Source organism: Amblyraja radiata, chromosome 3 (assembly GCF_010909765.2).
Source record: "Amblyraja radiata isolate CabotCenter1 chromosome 3, sAmbRad1.1.pri, whole genome shotgun sequence".
In the NCBI taxonomy this organism is placed as follows: domain Eukaryota; kingdom Metazoa; phylum Chordata; class Chondrichthyes; order Rajiformes; family Rajidae; genus Amblyraja; species Amblyraja radiata.
Genome location: NC_045958.1, coordinates 68,694,552 through 68,718,232, shown reverse-complemented (window position 1 = coordinate 68,718,232; position 23,681 = coordinate 68,694,552). Strand labels below are relative to the sequence as shown.

The 23,681-nt window shown below is 43.6% G+C and overlaps 1 long non-coding RNA gene across 1 annotated transcript; it reads left to right on the top strand.

Moving 5' to 3' along the window:
- Positions 1-2,190: 2,190 nt before the first annotated feature.
- On the top strand, positions 2,191-22,103 carry LOC116971126. The gene is made up of 3 exons (XR_004411411.1): positions 2,191-2,384; positions 21,908-21,911; positions 22,093-22,103. It is a non-coding gene; the product is annotated as an uncharacterized LOC116971126 (long non-coding RNA).
- The last annotated feature ends 1,578 nt before the right edge of the window (positions 22,104-23,681 follow it).

The window sequence follows — 23,681 nt, the reverse complement described above, 5'->3', positions numbered from 1 at the left end:
ATTTCCAGTAGGTTCTTTCGTTCCTGCACCCCTTGCACACTTGTCTTTCCTTCTGCGGACCCCTCTTCCAGGTCAGCCCAGAACTGACCTGCAGTGCTCCCCTCTGATGAGGTAGAAGCACTGTGCAGCCCTTCAAGAGGTACTGCTGTGGGTTTATCATAGGGCCCACTGTGACCCGACTCCATCTCCCGGAGTCTGTCATGTTGGAGCAAATGCTCCACACACCGCTCCATCCGGCTCCAGCGCTCACGGTCGCTGGCCGCCCGCGGTTGTTCAAAGTCGGACTCCTCTGAGTCCACGACCTTGTTTGTTTTTTGTCTAGCCTTACCTCCCAGCCGCGTGGATCTGGCCGGCGCGGAGGCGACATCGGGCACAGCTGATCCCACTATCGGTGATCCAAGTGCCGCTGGCTGCTGCTGGCTGCCCGCTGCTCCGCGGTCCTCCCTCACCAGCTTTGTCGCAGACCTTGTCTTCTTTGTTTTGTCCATGTTCCCACCTGTAGTTGGAAATGGAAACAAAAAAGACCGCAGAGTAAACTCTTACCTGCAAGTTGCGGCTTTTAAACTGCCGCTGCGGGGGAACGTCGTTCCACCGCGTCTGACGTTTCGCAATGCGTGTAGCGATATGACACGCATGCATCCTGGCGGGCTTCTTCATGTAGTCACTCACGTGACTCCGAAGTAAAATCAGCATGCTCTTCAGGTACCTGGGAAGGTCTCAGATGCACTTCAGAGCTACCAGCCAGGGTCCCCAAAGGGATCTTGGTCTGTTGCTCGCTGCACAGCTTTGGATTGGATCTGATGGAGGTTCAAGACACAAAAGCACTTTAGATTCTGAGGTTGTAGGAGGAACATTAGTGGCAATCTCCCACTGACTGAGTCAATTGTTATACAGGAACCCCAATTATTGCAATTTCACTTACATTCCACATGATACGACATAATAATCACATTAAAGTACATCTGGCACAAAGTAGTCTTAGAAAGAGCCCAACAATTCTTCCACATAAAACATACTTATTAGCACTGACAATTCAATTCTTCCTTTTCAAATCTAACTATGATAAAGGCCATTTGCCAGTATGGACAGCACTGAAAAGAAATTGTATTTATGTACTTCAAGTAGGAAAAAAAATCATAATGCCATGTCCATATAGTTCTTCCAGCATTTTGTTTTTTACTACCGATTCCAGCGTTCAGGTGCATGGTAAGCAAGTGTGACTTGGTCATTTCAATTCAGTGGTGATTGGGTGTTTCAGCCAGAGATCTGTGACCAATTTTGTGTGTTGGGGCCCTTGTTGTTTTGACACATATATACAAACACACACTTACACACATACGCATGCACACATATACCTATATACATATCCACACACACACATATAGTGTGTGTCTGTATATATAGCAAAATATATATCAATTACTTACTGCCCCCCCACCCCCACACGTCCACACCAGTCTGAATAAGGGTCTCGACCCGAAACGTCACCTATTCCTTCGCTCCATAGATGCTGCCTCACCCGCTGAGTTTCTCCAGTATTTTTGTATTTTTGGAGGTTGGTTAATATGTTTGCAAACAACATCAAATTTGGTGGTGGATGCAGAAATGGGTGGAGTTATTGCAGATGCAGATTAATCCGAGCTAGCCCAAAATGTTACCATATGGAGATTGAATGTTAGAGAGAAGTTTACAGTTATTGGCAAGACCCTTAAACGCATTGATGTACAGAGGGATCTTGTGGTCCACGTGCTTCCTGAAAGTTACCACACAAGCTGCAATTCAAGTAGATAGATTGATAAAGCTGTGTGTTATGCTTTTTACATCGGACAGAACATCAAGCATCAGGCATTAGCCCCATCAGCTGTCGCATACAACACATAATCCTCTGACATTTTTGCCACCTCGAACAGGATCCCACCACTAGTCACATCTTCCCATCGGCACCCCTTTCCGCCTTCCACAGAAACCATTCCCTCCGCAACTCCCTGGTTAATTCATCCCTTCCCACCAAAACCACTCCCTTCCCCTGCAACTAAAGGAGATGCATCACTTGGCCCTATACCTCCTCCCTCGAGTCTGTCCAGGGACCCCATTAATCCTTTCAGGTTATGCGGAGGTTCACTTGCACCCCCCCCAACCTCATCTACTGTATCCATTGTTCAAGATGTGGACTATACCACGGCCGGACCAAACGGAGACTAGGCGATCGTTTCACTAAACACCTTTGCTCAGTCTGCCTGGGTCTACCTGATCTCCCGGTTGCTAAACACTTTAATTCCCCTTCCCATTCACACCAACCTTTCTGTCTTAGGCCTCCTCATTGTCAGTGAGGCTATATGCAAATTGGAGGAACAGCATCACATATTTTGCTTGGGCTGGTTACAGTCCAGTGCTTTGAATATTGATTTCTCCAACTTCAAGTAGCCCCTGCATTTCCCCTGCTTCCCATCCCTCTCTCACCCAAGTTGCACCAGTTTCTTGTTTTCACCTAACAAACGGCTAACAATGGCCTGTTTCCTTTCTCATCATTACTTTTTTGCATATCTTTCATTCATTGTTCTATATCTCTCTACATCATCGTCTATATCTCCCTTTTCCCTTTCCCATGACTTTCAGTCTGAAGAAGGATCTCAACCCGAAACGTCACACATTCCTTCTCGCCAGAGATGCTACCTGAGTTAATCTAGCATTTTGCGTCTATCTTCGGATTAAACCAGCATCTGCAGTTTCTTCCGACACATTAAGTATAAGAGTCTGGAAATCGTGTTCCAACTTCAGAAAACGTTGGTTCGGCTGAATTTGGAGTGTGGTCCAGTTCTGGTTGGCTCATTTGATGAAGGATATGGAGGCTTTGGAGAGGCTACAGAAGAGGTTTACAAGAGTGGAAATGTCAAGGACGAGAGGCCACAGCTTTATGGTGGGAGGGAAAAGTTTAAAGCAGATATGCAGGGCAAGTGGTGGGTACATGGAACGCACTGCCAGGGCTGGTGGTGGAGTAAGGTACGATAGTAGCATTTAAGAGGCTTTTAGATAGGCACATGGATATACAGGGAGTGGAGGGTTATGTAATTTTGCTTCATGTTGGGTACAATCATTGTGGGCTGAATGCCACAATGTTGTACTGTTCTAGGTTTCACCTGCAATCCCTTGTACCCTTTTGGTGATACCTCCTGATGATTCTGTCATTACTGTTCATAGGGGTTCCCTGAATTTCTCTGCTTGCCGTATGCAGGAGATAATTTTATTGAAAAGCAGTTGAGCGGTGCAAGTCCAAGAGGTCATCGATCAATGTCTTTAACATGGCATTCAACACTTGGCCACTGTTCAGGATTGAGTAGCATGTGTTTAAAGGTAATGCTGACAATTTAACTAGTTGGCCACTTGGCATTAGAAGAAAAAAGCTTTGCATTTGCAGCAGAAATCCATTTGTAGTTGGCCCAGACTTGTCCAGTCCTTCAGTTTTTACACATGAATCATGTCTCTGTACTTCTGCATTCATGGCTCTTTGATCACAACATCAGATTCCAGCACTGAAAATTCCTGTAGACACTGACATGTTTATTTGCTGCTGCACATCACTCCCCTCTCTCCTCTTCCTCATGTGTAAAGGATTAAACATCCAGCTGCATGTATTACAGAGTTGGGATGATAGGTAGCATGCATCAACCCTTTGCTCGGATTGAACTTCTTTGAGGAACAGTCAATAATGATCTTGACCAAATCTTTCCAAATGTATGGGTACCCTATAGCAAATGTGAGAGATCACTGAAAGATATCAAGATAAGATTGCCAGGTTATTATTCTGGGAACGTGATCTTACTTCACTTGCCACTGATACAATCTGACCTAGTGTTTTATAGAAACATAGAAAATAGATGCAGGAGGAGGCCATTCGGCCGTTTGAGCCAGCACCGCCATTCATTGTGATCATGGCTGATTGTGCCCCATCAATAACCCGTGCCTGCCTTCTCCCCATATCCCTTGACTCCACTAGCCCCTAGAGCTCTATCCAACTCTTAAATCCATCCAGTGACTTGGTCTCCACTGCCCTCTGTGGCAGGGAATTCCATAAATTCACAACTCTCTGGGTGAAAAAGTTTTTTCTCACCTCAGTCTTAAATGACCTCCCCTTTATTCTTATGACATGTGACGGGATGGTATTTAATCATTCTTGTAGCAAAATGTGTTTCAAATTGTGCAGGAAATTTATTGCACAGGTTTGCATTCCATCTCACTTATAGGACACAACATTTTAAATGTTCCATGATCCAGAGCAATCAGGCAGTGTTATGGAAAATAAATGTATTTACCTGTGTTCATTTACATTAATATTACAGTGGTAATGCTACAATTTTATTGATGCGGTTTGAATATATGATTAATCTCAAAAATAATCTTTTAATTAGTGTGGCTATGAACAACCTGGTTTTAAATAATTGAAAATTACTTTTAATAAAGCCTCTACAGAGTCATGTACTAATTACAGAGAATAAACTTCACTGATAAAGGTTGTTTCTCCAGTCCAGGTTGGCTTTTATGTGCTCAAGACTCATATGCTTCTATACCTTAACTCTGTCAACATACTACATATCTTGTTTGCTTATCCAACCTCTCCCCACTTGCCTTCTTTGCCACCATCTTTACCTTAACCACCTTCTCACAAGTCACTAATCGTAAAGAGGTTTCTTCTGAATTACTTGGTTGGCTATATAGCCACCAAGGAATTAATTGATTTCTTGGTGGCTATATTATAGATGTGTTCTAATTTTGCTTTTTCCATCATCCGAAAGACTCGGGTTCTGATGGAGCAGAAACATTCATAATGTCAAAGTCAGGCTTGTTCCTGGGGCCTTCTCATTTCATACAAGCCTAATCATCCTACTCTAATAAGTTTAACCTCACGTTGGCGAACATAATTTATGTTCATAATAACATATAAAAGTTGGTACAAAATGAAAGTTTTTAAAAGTAAATGAGAACTTTGAAAAGAATGCAGATAATTCACCAACCGCAAGTCACTCTGCCTTTGTCTGTGCCAGAACTGGCCTGTTCAATTTGCCATTATTTTTTTTTCTATACTATAGTCTAAACCAAAGATCCTATAGCGGAGCAAGATAGACCACTCCTGCTAAATGCAATGGCTGACATGTAGTACACAACGGAATGGAACGTGGGCCTTTTTTTCATCCATTTCCATAACCGGACCCGACCCGACTCGCAGTGTAATCAACGTTGCGGGGGAACAGTTTGTGTTAATAAATTTAAATTCTGAAAATGAGGAGAAGATTTTTCCCAAATAACTTTTATTTTTACGAGGATGTTTCCGTAACCGGCTTCCGTCTCCGCACTATTATCCTATGGGATCTTTGGTGCGGAGACGGAAGCCGGTTACGGAAATGGGGCCTTAAATTACCCATGAAACTGCCCATGACCGTATTACGTCTTTTTCGTCGAGTGGACCATCTTGCTCGCTATAGGATCTTTGGTCTAAACTGCTAGGCAGTCTTACCATTAGCAACTCATTACATAGACAAAGAAGTGTAAACTGATTTGACCTGCTTGAGTCTGAAGAAAGGTCCCGACCCAAATCATCACCAACTATGTTCTCCAGGGATGTTGACTGACCTGCTGAGTTACTCCAGCACTTTGTGACTTTTGTTGAACTGCTTCTTAGTTGCCACCATTTGCCACCTAGCTTCATCCTTTCAGATTATTTCCCTTTGTACTACCCATCCCTCCCCCACCTTCTGCAACCTCAAACTTAACTTTTTGTTTCTCTTTCCCAGTTCAGATCCCAGATCTGATACTTTGACTGTATAGCTTTCAACCAATGCTCCCTGATCTGCTTGCTGTTTCCAGCATTTTCAATTTTTATTAAAGCATCCAAAAGACAATTAATAGAGACATAAGAGACTGTAGATGTAAGAATCTGGAGCCACACACAATCTGCTGAAGGAACTCAGTAGGCTGAGCAACATCTGTTGATGTACAGGAATGGCCGAAATTTCGGATCAAAATCCTGGATCACGACTGATGTCGGATTTCCATCCCAAAACACCGACGCTTCCACAAATGCAGCTCACCCCAGTGAGTTTCTTCAACATAATGTGTGTTGTTCTAACAAATACCTACTAAGGTCCTACTTAAGTTTCAGTAAAGTTACAGATTCATTTTAATTTTAAGAATCAGAAATGGATGTGATTTGCTGCAACTTCATTATTTGGGGCTGGGTTGGCCTCCAGCTTCTTGTCTTTAAACAAGTCCAAAAGGTAACTGAAATGATGTGTGTATGGAGTTTAAAAAACAAAGGTCGTTTGGCATGGCAGCAATTTTCAATTGGGCTTGACAATATATCAAAGATCATGAAAATCAACAGAAAAAATATTGTTGATTGTTGAAAATTAAAAGAAAATGCTGGAAATACTCAGCAGGTCACAGGAAGATTCAGTTCTGTTTCGTTCATTATCACGTGTACTGAGGTGCAGTGCTATCCAGTCAGCGGAAACACAATACGTGATCATAATCGAGCCATTTACAGTGGGTAGATACATTATAAGCGAATAATGTTTAGTCATTTTAGCCAGCAAAGTCCGATCAAGGAAAGTCCGAGGGTCACCAAAGAGGTAGATAGTAGTTCAGCACTGCTCTCTGGTAGGATGATTTGGTTGCTTAGAGAGGTGTTAGAGTCATTCAGCCCAGCTACAAGCCTTTTGGCTCAACTCGTCCATGCTGACGAAGCTCATTTAAACTAGCACCGTTTACCTGCATTTGAAGGTAAACAAATTTTCCTCTAAATCTTCCCTATCCATGTAGCTGTCCAAATGACTTTTAAAACTTCTTATTGCACCTGCCAGAGGGGGTAGTTGAGGCAGGGACTATCCCAACATTTAAGAAGCAGTTAGCCAGGTACATGGATAGGACAGGTACGGAGGGATATGGACCAAATTCTGGCAGGTGGGACGTGTAACTGGGACATGTTGGCCGGTGTCGGCAAGTTGGGTCAAATGGCCTGTTTCCACACTGTATCACTCTATGACTCTATGACCTGCCTCAACCTCATTCCATAACGTTTCAGGTTAAAGACCCTTCATCTTCCTGCTTCTTGTTTTTAAACGAACACAAAAGTAATGTGTGATGGAACTCTATAAAACTATGCTATGGTTTGACAGATTGCAGTCAGAACATCCGAGCCTTTGAATGGGGCTTTATGATGCCTGATGTGCCACATTTAGGTTCATTGAGCAAGTGTAAACTCTTTGTGTACAGTTCATATGTCTGTTATTTTATTAGCAACAGGAAAAGAATTACAAATAACTACATGAAGTATCCATAAATTAGTATTCATCTATCTCTGTTCAAAACCATTTAGAATAATGAATATCTGCAAGGAACTGTATGACTGCAATGTGTCGGAAGGGTAAAAATTATGTACTAATTTATGTTACTCTGGTAGTCATAATGTGTTATAAGTTAAGCTGTTTCAAGTGAGTGATTTATTATGGCTTTTGATTAACCGTTGCACCAGAAGAAGCGCTCGGTGTTATAATTGGTCGTGGCACTCTTTGGCTGAGGTTGGGATAAATGACCCGAGGCTCCCACTCAGAGTCACTGTTCAGTGATTCCTGATGTAAAATCTATGCGTGAATGGCAGGTGAAGACCCAGTAGGTTAAATAACCTGTCAGCACCGACTGTCTGGGTTCTCACATGAAGGATAGCCTCTTCACAGAGCACGAGGGTAGATGCCACTGTGGAATTGTGCTCAAGCTTGAGTCAGCAACTCTAGGATGGGGATGAAGAAAATTAAATGAGAAAGGTTGAATCCCAGTCCACAATTCGAGCAGTAATAACTGACATTAGTTGTTCGTTCTCTGGTGACTGGGGGCACTGCAATAATACCGGCTGGTAGTTGGGAAACCCAGAAAGATGTGTTTACTTCAGAGCTTTCTGATATAACTTGCAGAACCTGATTGCTATTTTTTTAATCTGTTTCCAGTCAATTAGAATACTTGTCAGGCTGTTGAGAATGTCCTGGCTTTCCATCCCAGTCTTGCCAAGGTTAAACAATGGAAGTGTAAGGTTTCAGAATCCTTTGGTTTTGAACTTGAACATTTTAAAACTGCACTTTCTCAACCAACCCAATTTTGTTTATGGGAAGATTTCAAGCAGGGATCACAGAGGAGGAGCAGTGAGAGAGGGGCTCATCTTAAAAGGTGAGACGTGCTAAAGGGTATCACTGCTTTTTTTTGGTAGTTCAAGCAACCTGATCATATTGCTTCAATAAAATAATCTTAACTCTGAATGCACGATTAGACAGTGAACTTCACCAAATGCAGGTGAATGGGTCAGCCATAGAGGGAGTACAGAGAAGGTTCACCAGACTGATTCCTGGGATGTCATATGAAGAAAGACTGGATAGACTCGGCTTGTACTCGCTAGAATTTAGAAGATTGAGGGGGGATCTTATAGAAACTTACAAAATTCTTAAGGGGTTGGACAGGCTAGATGGAGGAAGATTGTTCCCGATGTTGGGGAAGTCCAGAACAAGGGGTCACAGTTTAAGGATAAGGGGGAAATCTTTTAGGACCGAGATGAGAAAAACATTTTTCACACAAAGAGTGGTGAATTTCTGGAACTCTCTGCCACAGAAGGTAGTTGAGGCCAGCTCATTGGCTATATTTATGAGGGTTAGATGTGGCCCTTGTGGCTAAAGGTATCAGGGGGTATGGAGAGAAGGCAGGTACAGGATACTGAGTTGAATGATCAGCCATGATCATATTGAATGGCGGTGCAGACTCGAAGGGCCGAATGGCCTACTCCTGCAGCTATTTTCTATGTTTCTATGTTTCTATGTCTGGAGAACATGGCCTATCCATGTCCTCCATAAATGCTGGCTGATCTGCTGAGTTACTTAAGCACTTTTGAGTTACTTGACACTTTTTTTGTCAGCCAGCATTGGCAGTTCATTGCACTCATAAAGAAATGCTTGGACAATTTTATATTTTTTAAATCATTCCAAGTCTTCTCCTGCGAGGTGAAAGCAGGTAACATAATTTGCAATGACAAATTTCTTCAGCATGAACAGAATTTCTTTAAGGCACACTTTGAAAGAACCCCTGACAAATCTGAGATTTCTGTCTCCAAAGCCTACATCAGAACATCCTTCAAGTAGGTCCAGCCAGATGGTGTGACTGGTACTGGACATTTATGTCGACCAGTGTTTAGAGTATTCAAGGACATCTTTAATGTCTTGTTTCTGTGCTCAGAGATTCCCATCGGTTTCAAAATGGCATCTAATATACTGGTGCCCAAGAGGCACATGGTGACCTGCCTCAATAACTATCATCAGTAAGGATTAAATCTAGGCCCATTCTCTCTTCCTCACCATGGATGTCCAGTCACTCTACACCACCCCCCACCAGGAGGGTCTTAAAGCCCTCCGTTTCTTCTTCGACCGCAGAACCAACCAATTCCCGTCTACTGATACTATACTCTGCCTAGCGGAGCTGGTCCTTACCCTTAACAACTTTTTGTTTGACTCCTCCCATTTCCTTCAAATACAAGGCGTAGTTATGGGCACGTGCATGGGCCCAAGCTATGCCTGCCTCTTTGTAGGGTACATCAAACAATCTTTGTTCGAGGCATACCAGGGCCCTATCCCCAAACTCTACCTCCGCTACATCGACAACTGCATTGGTGCTAACTCCTGCACCCACACACAACTCACTGACTTCATACATTTCACCACTAACTTCCATCCGGCACTCAAATACACCTGGACCATTTTCGACATTTACCAACCATTTCTAGACCTCACTATCTCCATCGCAGGAGATAGACTACTGCCGACATCCACTATAACCCACTGACTCCCATGGCTATCTAGATTACACTTCTTCCCACCTTGGTTCCTGTAAGGACATCATCCCCTCCTCCCAATTCCTCCGTCTACGCCGCATCTGCACCCAGGATTAGGTGTTCCACACCAGGGCATCGGAGATGTCCTCATTCTTCGGGAAACGGGGGTTCCCCTCTTCTACTGTAGATCAGGCTCTCTTCTATACCCCGTAACTCTGCTCTCACTCCCCATCCCCCCCACTCGTAACAAGGGCAGAGTCCCCCTTGTGCTCACCTTCCGCCCCATACAACAAATAGTCCTACCACATTTTCGTATCCACCAACGGGATCCCACCACTGGCCACATCTTCCCATTTCCTCCCCAGTCTGCTTTCCGCAGAGACTGCTCCCTCCGTACCTCCCTGGTCAATTCGTCCCTTCCCACCCAAACCACCCCTCTCCTGGCACTCTCCCTTGCAACAACAGGAAATGCTACACGTGTTGATTTACCTCCCCTCTTGACTCCATTCAAGGACCCAAACAGTCTTTCCAGGTGCGGCAGAGGTTCACCTGCACCTCCTCCAACCTCATCTATTGCATCCGCTGCTCTATGTGTCAGCTGTTCTACATCGGTGAGACCAAGCCTAGGCTTGGCGAACGCTTCGCCCAACACCTCCGCTCGGTTCGCATTAACCTACCTGATCTCCCGATGACTCAGCACTTCAACTCACCCTCCCATTCCGAATCCAACTTTTCTGTCCTGGGCCTCCTCCATGGTCAGAGTGAGGACCACTGTAAATTGGAGGAGCAGCACCTCATATTTCGCTTAGACAGTTTACACCCAGCGGCATGAACATTGACTTCTCTAATTTCAGATAGTTCCTGCTTTCTCCTCCCCTTCTCAACTCTCCCCCAGCCCACTGTCTCTACCTCTTCATTTCTTCTTCCCACAACCCCCCCCCCCACCCCCACATCAGTCTGAAGAAGGGTCTCGACCCAAACCGTTGCCTATTTCCTTCACTCCATAGATGCTGCCTCACCTGCTGAGTTTCTCCAGCATTTTTGTCTACCTTCGATTTTGCAGCATCTGCAGTTCCTTCTTAAACAAGTGTTTTGAGAGGTTGGTTATGGTGCGAAATGAACTCCTGCCTCAGAAAAGTCCTGGATCTGCTTCATATTGTCTATCACAAACAAGTCAACAGCAAATGCTGTCTCACTGACTTCCCACTTTGAACTACCCAGCTTTGTGTCTATTTTGGTATACCAACATCGGCAGTTCCTTGTGTCAACATTCAACTTTATGGTTATTGCAGCAGGTTTTGCCATTTTTGTGGTTCTGACACAAATATGTTCTCAATTATTAATCTCCAATCAGATAAACATACAACCCGTTAGTAGTCCCACCAAGTTTTCACTGAATATCAAGCACCCTTTTACACTAATCCTGCATTAAACCCATCTTAAACCCATGCATTAAACCGGGACCTGTGGGTCCTTGTTCATCAGTCTATGAAAGTAAGCATGCAGGTACAGCAGGCAGTGAAGAAAGCGAATGGCATGTTGGCCTTTATAACAAGAGGAATCAAATATAAGAGCTAAGAGGTAATTCTGCAGTTGTACAGAGCCCTAGTGAGACCACACCTGGAGTATTGTGTGCAGTTTTGGTCCCCTAATTTGAGGAAGGACATTCTTGCTATTGAGGGAGTGCAGCGTATTAATTCCCAGGATGGTGGGACAGTCATATGCTGAGAGAATGGAGCAGCTGGGCTTGTATACTCTGGAGTTTAGAAGGATGAGAGGGTATCTCATTGAAACATATAAGATTGTTAAAGGTTTGGACACACTAGAGGCAGGAAACATGTTCCCGATGTTGGGGGAGTCCAGAACCAAGGGCCACCGTTTAAGAATAAGGAGTAAGCCATTTAGAACGGTGACGAGGAAACACTTTTTCTCACAGAGAGTGGTGAGTCTGTGGAATTCTCTGCCTCAGAGGGGGGTGGGGGCAGGTTCTCTGGATGCTTTCAATAGAGCGCTAGATAGGGCTCTTAAAAATAGCAGAGTCTGGGGATATGGGGAGAAGGCAGGAACAGGTGTGCTGATTGGGGATGATCAGCCATGATCACATTGAATGGCGGTGCTGGCTCGAAGGGCCGAATGGCCTACTCCTGCACCTATTGTCTATTGTCTATTGTCTATTATCTTATTGTCTTTGCAATCCATCAACTCATCTCGGATTCTACCCTCACATATCTCACAATCACTCCCAACAAAATACTGTAAAAGTAAATCCATTAAAACATTTTTTTTAATGATTATACAGTGGATCATGGGATCAAATGTATATTTTTTCATTTTCTTGGGCCATTTTTTATCAATAGTAATAGAAAATACAAGAGATGTAAAAATATATCTGCATGAATAAAGAATTGTCTTGTAAGGTAAAGAAACTTTGCTTTTTCCAATTGTTTGGGGAAAATGGTATGTGTTAAGTGTAGTCGTACAAGACGATCAGCGTGGAAACAGAATCTAGTCGTCCTGTAATAAAACCTACAGGAGTATATTCAACGAGAATTGTAAATCCAAACAAACATGAGAATGATACATTGCATAATCTTGTCCTCAGCTTTCAGACCGTCAGAACGTAGCTATAATTGCTCTTCAATGAACTAATCTTTCCTCTCTTTATCTATGTGTTTGGAGAAAGTTAACCCTTGCTGCCTCTCAGCAATGTGAGGAAGAAAATTAAAACAATTGAATAATAATAATAATAAATACTTTATTGATCCCCTCAGGGAAATTCAGATGTCCAGAAGCCCCCAACCAATAAACCCACAGATTCAAAATGAACGCAGACAGAAAATACATAGAATAAAATGTGGACACTACCTGAGAGCAATAGATACTTAAAAAGACCAATAATTAACAATTAAAAATTAAAAATTGCAAAATGCATCCCCCTACAGCCTAGCGGTCCGAATTATAAAATCTAATGGCTGCAGGGGTGAAGGATCTCCTGAACCGTTCCGTTCTACAGGGCAGGGAGAGGAGCCGGTTGTTGTTCCGAGTGCTCTTTTGACTCTCCAGAATTAAATGGAGGGGATGCCCGGGGTTTTTCAGGATGACCTGCACCTTGTGCCTCATACGCCTCTCAAGCACATCCATCCCAGAGTCTACTCTCCCCTCCAGCACTGAGCTAGCTTGTTTAACCAGCTTCTTGTTGTTTTTTGCACTAATGCTGTTGCCCCTGCAGACAACAGCGTAGAAAATAACACTTGCAACCACAGTGTTGTAAAACATGTGCAGCATATCATTACACACATTGAAGGATTTGAGCCTTCTGAGGAAAAAGAGTCTGCTCTGGCCTTTTTTGTAGAGGTTGCATGGCAACCTTCCATACTTCCTGCTAACAGCATTTGAACCCAACTCTTCTCTGCATTTCTATTTCTAACTTTCAACTCACTATAATCAGTGGAGGATGAGACATATTTTTAGTCATGTTCATTGATAGCCTTTGCCTGCTTCTGCAGAACTGGAGTGAATTGGGGAGATAAATGGCTTAATTTACTTTAATTGTGTTAACGCAGCATTAGCAATGTGAGTTAGCAATAATGCGATTAGAGTGTGAGGTTTGTTCAGAACGCAACTATCACATTATAGCAATGATCTGGATAGTTGGAGTCAAATACAAATAAAATGAAAGCTACCGTAAACCATCGCAATAACGGACCTCTATATAACGGATTTTGTTTATTGCGGACCAAGGCTCCTGTTGCGCTGCTCCCCACATCTGCCAGTTACCCATTTAGATTGTGCCACATGACGTATTTCCGGTTATGGGAGTGGAGAGAATGAACAGCATGTAGGCGTCATGAGTATCGGACACACCACGTGTGGGGCCCGGCGCTCTGCGGCTCCCGGGCTTGTGAATTTCCGCTTGTTTAAATTCTGTCAATGCCACGTTTCTTTCCTCCCCGCCATAGGTTAAGCTTTACAACCTTCATTTGGTTATCGCGGAGAATCGGCAATCACGGACACTGTCCTTCCCCTGGTCCATTATTGCGAGGGTTTACTGCATTATGATTGGGTTGCACACAGGTTTTAGTTGCAGCTACTTTTCAAGCAATATAGACTGGAAAGAAAGCAGACATTACATTTCCTACAGTTTCATTATGCATTTTCTGGATGGACAGATGTCTCCACTGGAAACAGATTTCTGCTTAAGTGATTGAATGTAGTTTATCTGGCAAAGCTGTGGATTGCTGAATTGGCACAAAGCATGAAAGTTGAAATTAAAAGTCAATGCAAAGGTGACTTTTATGCAGGAGAAATATTCATTTGCCCATAAAGTAGTATAAATTTGCCATTTACTCATGGCTTTGTTACAAAAACAATTATTGATCAAAACCCTTAGTTTCATCTCACTGCCTCCAAACAGAAAAGGCACTGAGAACAAATTAAAATTATCCTTACAATGCACTGAAAGAAACTCTGCTTTTTTTTCAATTAAGAAGTAATCAGAAATATTACTATTTACAGCATGAATTTATAAGCAGTGTAATTAATGTATTCAAATTAATTTTACTCACTCATGACAAACACCTCCAGCATCATTGGTGTTGTTTCATGGGCTGATTTAAAATGAAATATTCAGTGAATAGCACTATACATCCCTTATCATCAGAAAACATGTCACCCAACCAGCTAAAATAGTGAACCAAAATATTGAATCCATAGCTCACAGCTTAATGAGGGCACATCATTCATTATTGTTCTTTATCAACAGTAAAATTCCATTAATTAAAAGAGTGGGCTTTAATCACGGTTGCAAACATAATGTAGAGACATTGCTGAAAATAGGTCATCTTAATGTAGGTAGTAAAACATTCATCTGCAGGAATACTAAATGTGTGTTTCTGGTAACATCAGCACACATTGCCTTGCCTTTCCAATTTATAAATGAAAATCAAATACTGCAGATGTTGGAAATCTGAAACTAAAGCAGAAAATTGGAGGAAGATTCAGTAGATCAGACAGCATCTGCAGTAAAGGAAACAGAATTAAAACTTCATTTTGATGTCGATACGAGGAACTTCGACATTTTCTGGTGCTGGTTTAAAAATAAAAGAACGTGCAGTTACAGGGGAAACCAGTCTGAAGAAGGGTCTCAACCCGAAACGTCACCCATTCCTTCTCTCCAGAGATGCTGCCTATCCCGCTGAGTTACTCCAGCTTTTTGTGCCAACCTCCAGGGGAAAACACCTGGGCAGGGGATGGTTTGCATGTAAAGGGATCAGTGAATCAAAGAGTTGTACTTTGAGGTAATGGTCTTTCATCAGAAATGTGTTTCAGTTTTCTTTTAAGCCAAACTTCATTTCATTCATTTCAGACATTGGCGCAATGCGAACGCTGATCCATTGAGCTAACATGCACACTTGAAAGTGATAGAATTGAGAGAAAAAAAAGGCCCTTCGGCCCAACTCGTCCACACCAGCCAACAATGTCCCAGCTACCCGAGTCCCACTTGCCTGCGCTTGGTCCATATCCCTTCAAACCTGTCCTATCCATGTACCTGTCTAACTGTTTCTTAAACGATGGGATAGTCCCAGCCTCAACTACCTCCTCTGGCAGCTTGTTCCATGCACCCATCACCCCTTGTGTGAATAAGTTACCCCTCGGATTCCTATTAAATCTTTTCCCTTTCACCTTGAACCTATGCCCTCTGGTCCTCGATCCCCTACTCTGAGCAAAAAGCTCTGTGCATCTACCTGATCTATTCCTCTCATGATTTTGTTACCTCTATAAGACCTCCCCTCATCCTCCTGCGCTCCATGGAATAGGGACCCAACCTACTCAACCTCTCCCCATAGCTCACACCCTCTAGTCCTGGCAATAACCTCGTGAATTTTTTCTGAACCCTTTCCAGCTCGACAAAACCTTTCCTATAACATGGTGACCAGAACTGAACATGATATTCTTAATGCGCTCACCAACGTCTTATACAACTGCAACATGACCTTTCAACATGACCTTTCAACTTCTACACTCAATACTCTGACTGATGAAGGCCAAAGTGCCAAAAGTCTTTTTGACCCCCTTATCTACCTGTGACTCGACCTTCAAGGAACCATGCACCTGTACTCCTAGATCCCTCTGCTCTACAACACTACCCAGAGGCCTACCATTTAGTGTGTAGGTCCTGCCCCTGTCCGACAAACTAAAATGCTACACCTCACACTTCTCTGTATTAAATTCCATCAACCATTCCTCCGCCCACCTAGCCTATCGATCCAGATCCTGCTGCAATCGTTCACAACCATCTTCACTATCTGCAAAACCACTAACTTTTGCATCATCAGCAAACTTGCTAATCTTGTAAGTTCCCATCCAAATCATTGATGTAGATGACAAACAGTAACGGGCCCAACACCGAACCGTGAGGCACACCACTAGTCACAGGCCTCCAGTCTGAGAAGCAACCTTCCACCACCACCCACTGCTACCTTCCATGGAGCCAATTTGCTAACCATTTGACTATCTCTCCTTGGATCCCATGCGATCTAACCTTCCAGAGCAGTCTACCATGTGGAACCTTGTCGAATGCCTTACTGAACCCATGTACACAACACCTACATCTCTGCCCTCATCAACCTTTTTGGTCACGTCTTCAAAATCAGATTTGTGAGACACGACCTCCCATGTACAAAGCCATGCTGACTGTCCCTAATCAGCCCTTGCTCATCCAAATGACTGTATATCCTATCCATCGGAATAATCTCCAGTAATTTACCAACTGCAGATGTTAAACTCACCAGCCTGTAGTCCCCAGCATTTTCCCTGCAGCCCTTCTTAAAAAGAGGCACAACATTTGCCACCCTCCAGTCTTCCGGCACCTCCCCTGTATTGAAGGGCGACTCGTAAATTTCAACCAGGGCTCCCCGCAATTTCCTCTTTAGTTTCTTGCCATGTCCTTGGATATATCTGATCAGGCCCTGGAGATTTGTTTACCTTCAAAAAGGACATACCTTCAATACTTCTTCGATGGTAACCCTGACTGTTCTCAAGTGACTGCTCAAATGTCCTCTGTCCGACTGTCTTTCTCCTCGGTAAATACAGAGGAGAAATATTCATTTAGGACCTTGCCCATCTCCTGTGGCTTCTCACAGAGGTGACCGCTTTGATTCCTGAGAGGTCCCACACTCTCTCTAGTTACCCTTTCCCCCCTTATGTATGTATAATTTTACACATAATGATTAACCACTTATGTGTGACATGCTTCAGATTTATTTGAGTTGAATTTCCAACAAATGGACTTCTTTCCTTGTGCCCCTAGTCTATGGAAGTTGTGTAATAATTCACAGTGAAGCCAAGAAGAGCCAAGTCGTAGTGATGTCAATGGATCATTACGTAACACTGTTTATTAATGCAGTGGTGACTCAACCAACCTTAAATTAACAGTTACAAGAGTAGCTAATGTACATGAACTACTAACTGATATACATTAATCTCAATAGTTCCCTCCATCAACTACTTTCCGCCCATCCTCTTGCAACGAGTAGGGTCAGTTGCTGGTCATCTGACAAACTTCTGAGAGCTAAAGTTCCTGAATATGCGTTGATACCCTCCTCTTCAAAGATCCACCAACAATTCTCCAAACCACCAACTGACAATGGGTCTCAGACTGAGTGAGAATGTGAGGGTTGTTGGTGGGTCTGAGTAAACTTCTGGTGATCATTAGAACACAGTTTCAACCTTTTTGAGTACACAAAAGTACTGCAAATTATTTACTTGGTGTGCATGAACTGCACTAACTCCATGCTAAGCTCGTGATATTGTGGACTTTGGTGTTGATTTCACTTCATTTATTTTAATTCCACATGGAATGCTGAAACAGCTTTGGACTTTGAACAGAATACCCTATAAAATTACTCATTCATCCTCTAGAGAAAATTTACTTTGTAAGAAAAGTTTAAAAATAATGTAAGTGATCTGCCAAATAATAAAATGACCATATGGTTCCATTTTGGATATTTCCATTTCCCATTGCAAACATCCCTGAACTCTGCTGAATTGTTGTTGCCTTCAACAAATGGTGACATGAATAGGCAAGGATTTGTTAATATTTTGTTCTGATGTAGTCAGTGTATGCGATCGAATGACTGCCAATATTTTGAAGAAAATTAATATTACATTGAATTCCACTCACAATTGGAGCTCGACCAGATCTAAGATAACCTTCACATAGTCCCTTTGGGTACTTTATTTTTTTGGCAGTTGGGAATAGAGTGCAGCTTCCATGCACTAATCATTAGTGTGTACAATGGTTAGTTATGTGATCTTGTCTCAAATTACATTTGGAGTTGCGTCTCCCATAAGGTTAACTGGTTAAATGCAGTTGGAAGTTCAGCAAGCTTGTCAAAGTCAGATGCTGAAGTTAAATGTCTCTGTTTAAACTTTGCTGTGGGTGCTATCTGCCACATGGCTATTGAGCCTTTGTTGTGCACATCAGAGCCTGGCTGAACCAGCCAAACCAAATGCAAATTGTAACACCTGAGATTTATTTGTGAAATACCATTCTGAAGTCTTAGGTATTTGTGAGAAAACCAAGATCACTATATACCCTATCATCCAAAACTAGATTCAATGGATCACGGAGACAAATGGCACAGAAATAGTCCCTTCGGCCATCAAACCAATTTGGACTATCAACCACCCATTTACGCTAATCCTACATTCACCCCAATAGTTATTCTGCTCACATTCTCATCAATATGCAGGCAAGTGATTTTCTGGCATGTTGGACAGAATGAGGGGAGAATTAAAAAAATACAACCAATGTTGGATGAATGTAAATGGTCAGTGCAGACACGATGAGCCAAAGGGCCTGGTTCCATGTTGCATCTCTCTACAACCCCCACCCCCCCCACACCGCTGTCACCCCCAGATTCTACCACTCTTACAACAGGCAATGAATTAACTACCTGCGCCCTTTCTGGATGATGAAAGGAACTGGAGCCCCAAGAGTTAACTCACGTGATCAGAGGGAGAACATACAAATGTCACACAGACAGCACTGAAGTCAGGATTAATGGTGGCAACAGCTACACAAGCGGCATCACTGTGTTGCCATTTCAGTACTCTGCAATATACCCTTGGGCTTTCTCAATAACTTTCTAACTTTCCCACAGCAGAACGCAGCCCCAAAGCACTTACTTTCAAACCTGAAACAGGAAATTTATTCAAGGAATAATCTAAACTATTTGGGAAATCTGAGTGACAGCTCGAAGGAATGGTGGCAAAAAGTGAAGTGGTGAAGTGAAATGTCTGTGGCAGTAGACTGAATCTTGCTGCCGGCTGCTAGCATTCAACCCAGACTTCCGCTCCCCTTCCGTAAGCCTGGGATGAGCTGAGTGGCAGATGCTGCTCCATCTGTCACTGCACCTCACTCCAAGTAGAGTCCAGTAGAGGTGGCCAGCACCTAACTGGGGAATTCATCTCTACTAGCTTCCACCAGAAAGACCATTAGAATCATAGAGTCAAATAGCTGTACAGGACAGAAACAGACCCTTTCAGCCCATGGTGTCCATGGTGACTAAGTTGGCATATATTGAACTAGTCCTACTTGCTTGCATTTGGCCCAAATCCTTCCAAACCCATCCGATCCATGTATCTGTCCAAATGTATGTTAAATGTTCAAAAGTCTGAAAAAGGGACCCGATCCGAAATGGGAATTTCTATCCATTCCCTCCGCAAATGCTGCCTGACCACCTGAGTCATTCTAGCACTGTGTGCTTTGTAATGGTTCCAGCATCTGCAGTTTATTGTGTAAACATATTTGTAAAGGGCCTGTCCCACTTGGGCATCATTTGCGTGACATTCTAAAAATTGGTTGGTGCGTCGTGACGTGTGTGTGGTGGCGTATGCAGTGAAGCGTGGTAACGCGCGGTGACCCAGGATTTTGGGATTAGCAAAATCCTCGTGCGCCAACTGCGTGGCGTGTCCCTTGTGAACGCTGACGTACAGATGGCGTACGCTGACGTACTAACGGCCTATGTAGCACGTGGTGACGCATGGTTTTGCACGGTGATGCACGAACATTGCCTATGCTAATTTATTATGCGGCACTGTGCATCAACGTCTGTAACCAAGCGCCGCCTGTACGCCGTCGGCGCGCCATTAGCGCGCCGCACCACATAACCACCCGGGTATAAAGCGCGCATAGTTTTGAAATATTTTCAATGGGAAGATCGTTGCCGAGGATGACCCATTTCCACCAATTCAGACAGACTGTGGTCTGTGGGTGAGGAAGTCGAGGATCCAATTGCAGAGGGATGCGCAGAGACCCAGATCTGAGAGCTTGGTAACCAATGAGATAGCATCCACCGTTAATCTGTTATGGTGGTAATCAAACTGCAGTGGGTCAAGGTTCTTGCCCAGGTAGGAGTTGATATGCGCCATAATCAACCTCTCAAAGCATTTCATCACCACAGACATTAGTGCCACTGGTCGATAGTCATTGAGGCACGTCACCTTGCTCTTCTTGGGCACTCAGCAGCGAGGCCTTGCCACAACATCCTGGATTGTTCTAGGTCTGGGAGTCTTCCTAGGATTGGATTCATGTGACATGGGAGGAGTGAAAGAGATGACAAATTAGGGCAATGAGCCAAACTGAGCACAACTCATCGAATGTCCGACAGATTTGCCAATCTATTTGTTCAAGGAGCATGGCTGACAACAATGAGACATCCAAGTAAACGCTGCGATTCGTTGTTCAGTCCAGTTTTCATTTGTACTCTTCGAGGAAAATTGCGTATTTGCCCAAATCACACCAATTTGGATGGCCCTTCCTGCGAGATTGGACTTATTAACACATTCAACCAATTTATTAAACCATACATATGACCAAAGAATACTTGGCTCATATCAATTGCAATAGTATGTAGCCAACTAACATCATTACTTAGTATTTGATTCTTAGTATTTATAATATTTGTATATTTTGTCTGCTCCACTGAGAGGTTTCTTTGTGTTTGTTTTCCCTTTCAACCAAAATTTATTTTAGTCCTATAAGTGGAAGTGACATGTGAAAACCTGCTGTAGATCTCTTTGTGTTGCCTCCAGGCAGTTATATGTTTTTAAAAACATTGGGTTCTTTTGAAGGCCATGCTTTTAAAAAGGTTTCTGTCATACTAATAATGCACATAAAATGAAAGAAATGCATCAGATTCTGTTAGGACTGTACAGAGCTAAAATTGAATTTCACGACAGGAAGCATTTGCTCCAATAGAAAGACTTTTACTGCTTTGTATTTTGTACTCCAATGAAAAGAAAATGACACAGTATGGATTATTTAATTCATCCATCCCTAACATGATATTATAAAACCTGTCATGACTGTATTTGCTAACTATCAGCAACTGATTTTGTTCCCAATTATAAGAACAAATTGTAGTTTCCCCATTGATTAGATCTCCAGACAAATTGTTCCTGATGAGCACAGACAAACTACCAAATTGTATTGTCTGTTCCACTGGGAAATTCTCTGCTGCTATTTTACAACAATACCATTTTGCAGTAGTCTCTTGATATATAATGTTGGTAGCATCCCTTGAGTGCAAGACAAAATCATAAAGTAACTGTTGATTTGGTATACATCTGTCTGTTAATGCGAAAGGGTTGATTGCCATCAAATTCAAATAGTGAGGAGTATACTTGGATTAACTAATTTCATTAATGTAAGAAACATTTCTTGGAAGGGTGAAAGGAAGGAACATAATGGTCACATTTGGTTTTTTTTGGAAGTGAGTGTGAGATCCATTGGCACACTGCCCAATTAAACTTCAAATATCAAACTGTCTTAGTTGCACTGGGAGCTTTGAACTTTACTTTTGTTTTACAAAATAATGTTTGTTTAGGTTTGTTTATTAGATTAACTGTGGATACTATATATTGCAACTGAGAATTTCATTGTTCTGTTTTGGTGCATGTGACAATTAAACACTCCTGACTCTCTTAACTGTTAAAAATAGAGCAGTGCAGTTTAAGTTTAAGGTGAGAGAAAACGGGGCATTACAGACCAGTTAGTCTAACATCGGTAGTGGGGAAAATGCTAGAGCCAGTTATTAAAGATGGGATAGCAGCACATTTGGAAAGTGGTGAAATCATTGGACAAAGTCAGCATGGATTTATGAAAGGTAAATCATGTCTGACGAATCTTATAGAATTTTTCGAGGATGTAACTAGTAGAGTGGATAAGGGAGAACCAGTGGATGTGTTATATCTGGACTTTCAGAAGGCTTTCGACAAGGTCCAACATAAGAGATTAGTATGCAAACTTAAAGCACACGGTATTGGGGGTTCAGTATTGACGTGGATAGAGAACTGGCTGTCAGACAGGAAGCAAAGAGTAGGAGTAAATGGGTCCTTTTCAGAATGGCAGGCAGTGACTAGTGGGGTACCGCAAGGCTCAGTGCTGGGACCCCAGCTATTTACAATATATATTAATGATTTGGACGAGGGAATTGAATGCAACATCTCAAAGTTTGCGGTTGACACAAAGCTGGGGGGCAGTGTTAGCTGTGAGGAGGATGCTAGGAGGCTGCAAGGTGACTTAGATAGGTTAGGTGAGTGGGCAAATGCATGGCAGATGCAGTATAATGTGGATAAATGTGAGGTTAGTTAGTTTAGTGTTTTGTTTTTAAGGAGTTCTAGCTTTTTTATCTGTGGGGAGGGGGGGGGGGAAGGGGGAAACTAATTTTCAGGGTCCCTACCTGGTTGGAGATGCAGCTTTTCTCCGGGCTGCACTTTCGACCCGTCCTCGCGGCCTACCAGCGGGCCTGGAGCGGCGTTTCCTGAGGGGGCCGCCCGGATCATCGGCGGCGGCTGCGGAGCTGCGGGTCAGAGGAGCGAGGGGACCGCCCTGAGCCTCGGCATCGGCGGCACCAGCATCGGCGGCGGCGGCGGCACCGGCACCGGCGGCGGCAGAGCTGCGGGTGTGAGGACGGCGGTGCAGCGCTGGAGCGCCATTGCGGGGCGGGCGGTGCCTTGCCTGGGTCGCCGCGCTGGAACTCCGGTGAGCTGGGACCGGCGTTAAAAACATTGCGGAGCTGCGGTCGGCGGCGCTGAACTTACATCGGGAGCCTGGGATCTCGCGACGAGATCGCCAGTTGAGCTCCATTCGGCGCGGCCTTGTCGGCTCCGGAAGCCACGGTCTCGAGTAGGGAGGCGGCCGTTCCAGGGTTCCCAAGCCGCTGAGAGGATTCTCCCGACGCCGGAACACCATCACCCGGCGAGGACGGCCTGGAACATCGGGGCCTCCGTAGAGGCAACTGTGGAGGCCTCAATAGGCCCGACTATGGGTGAACATTGGGGATGGGACTGGACTTTGTGCCTTCCCCCATAATGGGAACCATTGTGGGGGGATGTTTTTATGTTTTTATGTTGAAGCTATTTATTATTGCTATGTTTGTATTCTTTTTTATGTGCTGCATTGGCAAAAAGAGTTTCACTACACCTGGGTGTATGTGACAATAAATTCAACCTTTCAACCTTTCAACCTTTGGTGGCAAGAACAGGAAAGTAGACTATTATCTGAATGGTGGTCGATTAGGAAAAGGGGAGATGCAACGAGAACTGGGTGTCATGGTACACCAGTCATTGAAAGTAGGCATGCAGGTGCAGCAGGCAGTGAAGAAAGCGAATGGTATGTTAGCATTCATAGCAAAAGGATTTGAGTATAGGAGCAGGGAGGTTCTACTGCAGTTGTACAGGGCCTTGGTGAGACCACACCTGGAGTATTGCGTACAGTTTTGGTCTCCTAATCTGAGGAAAGACATTCTTGCCATAGAGG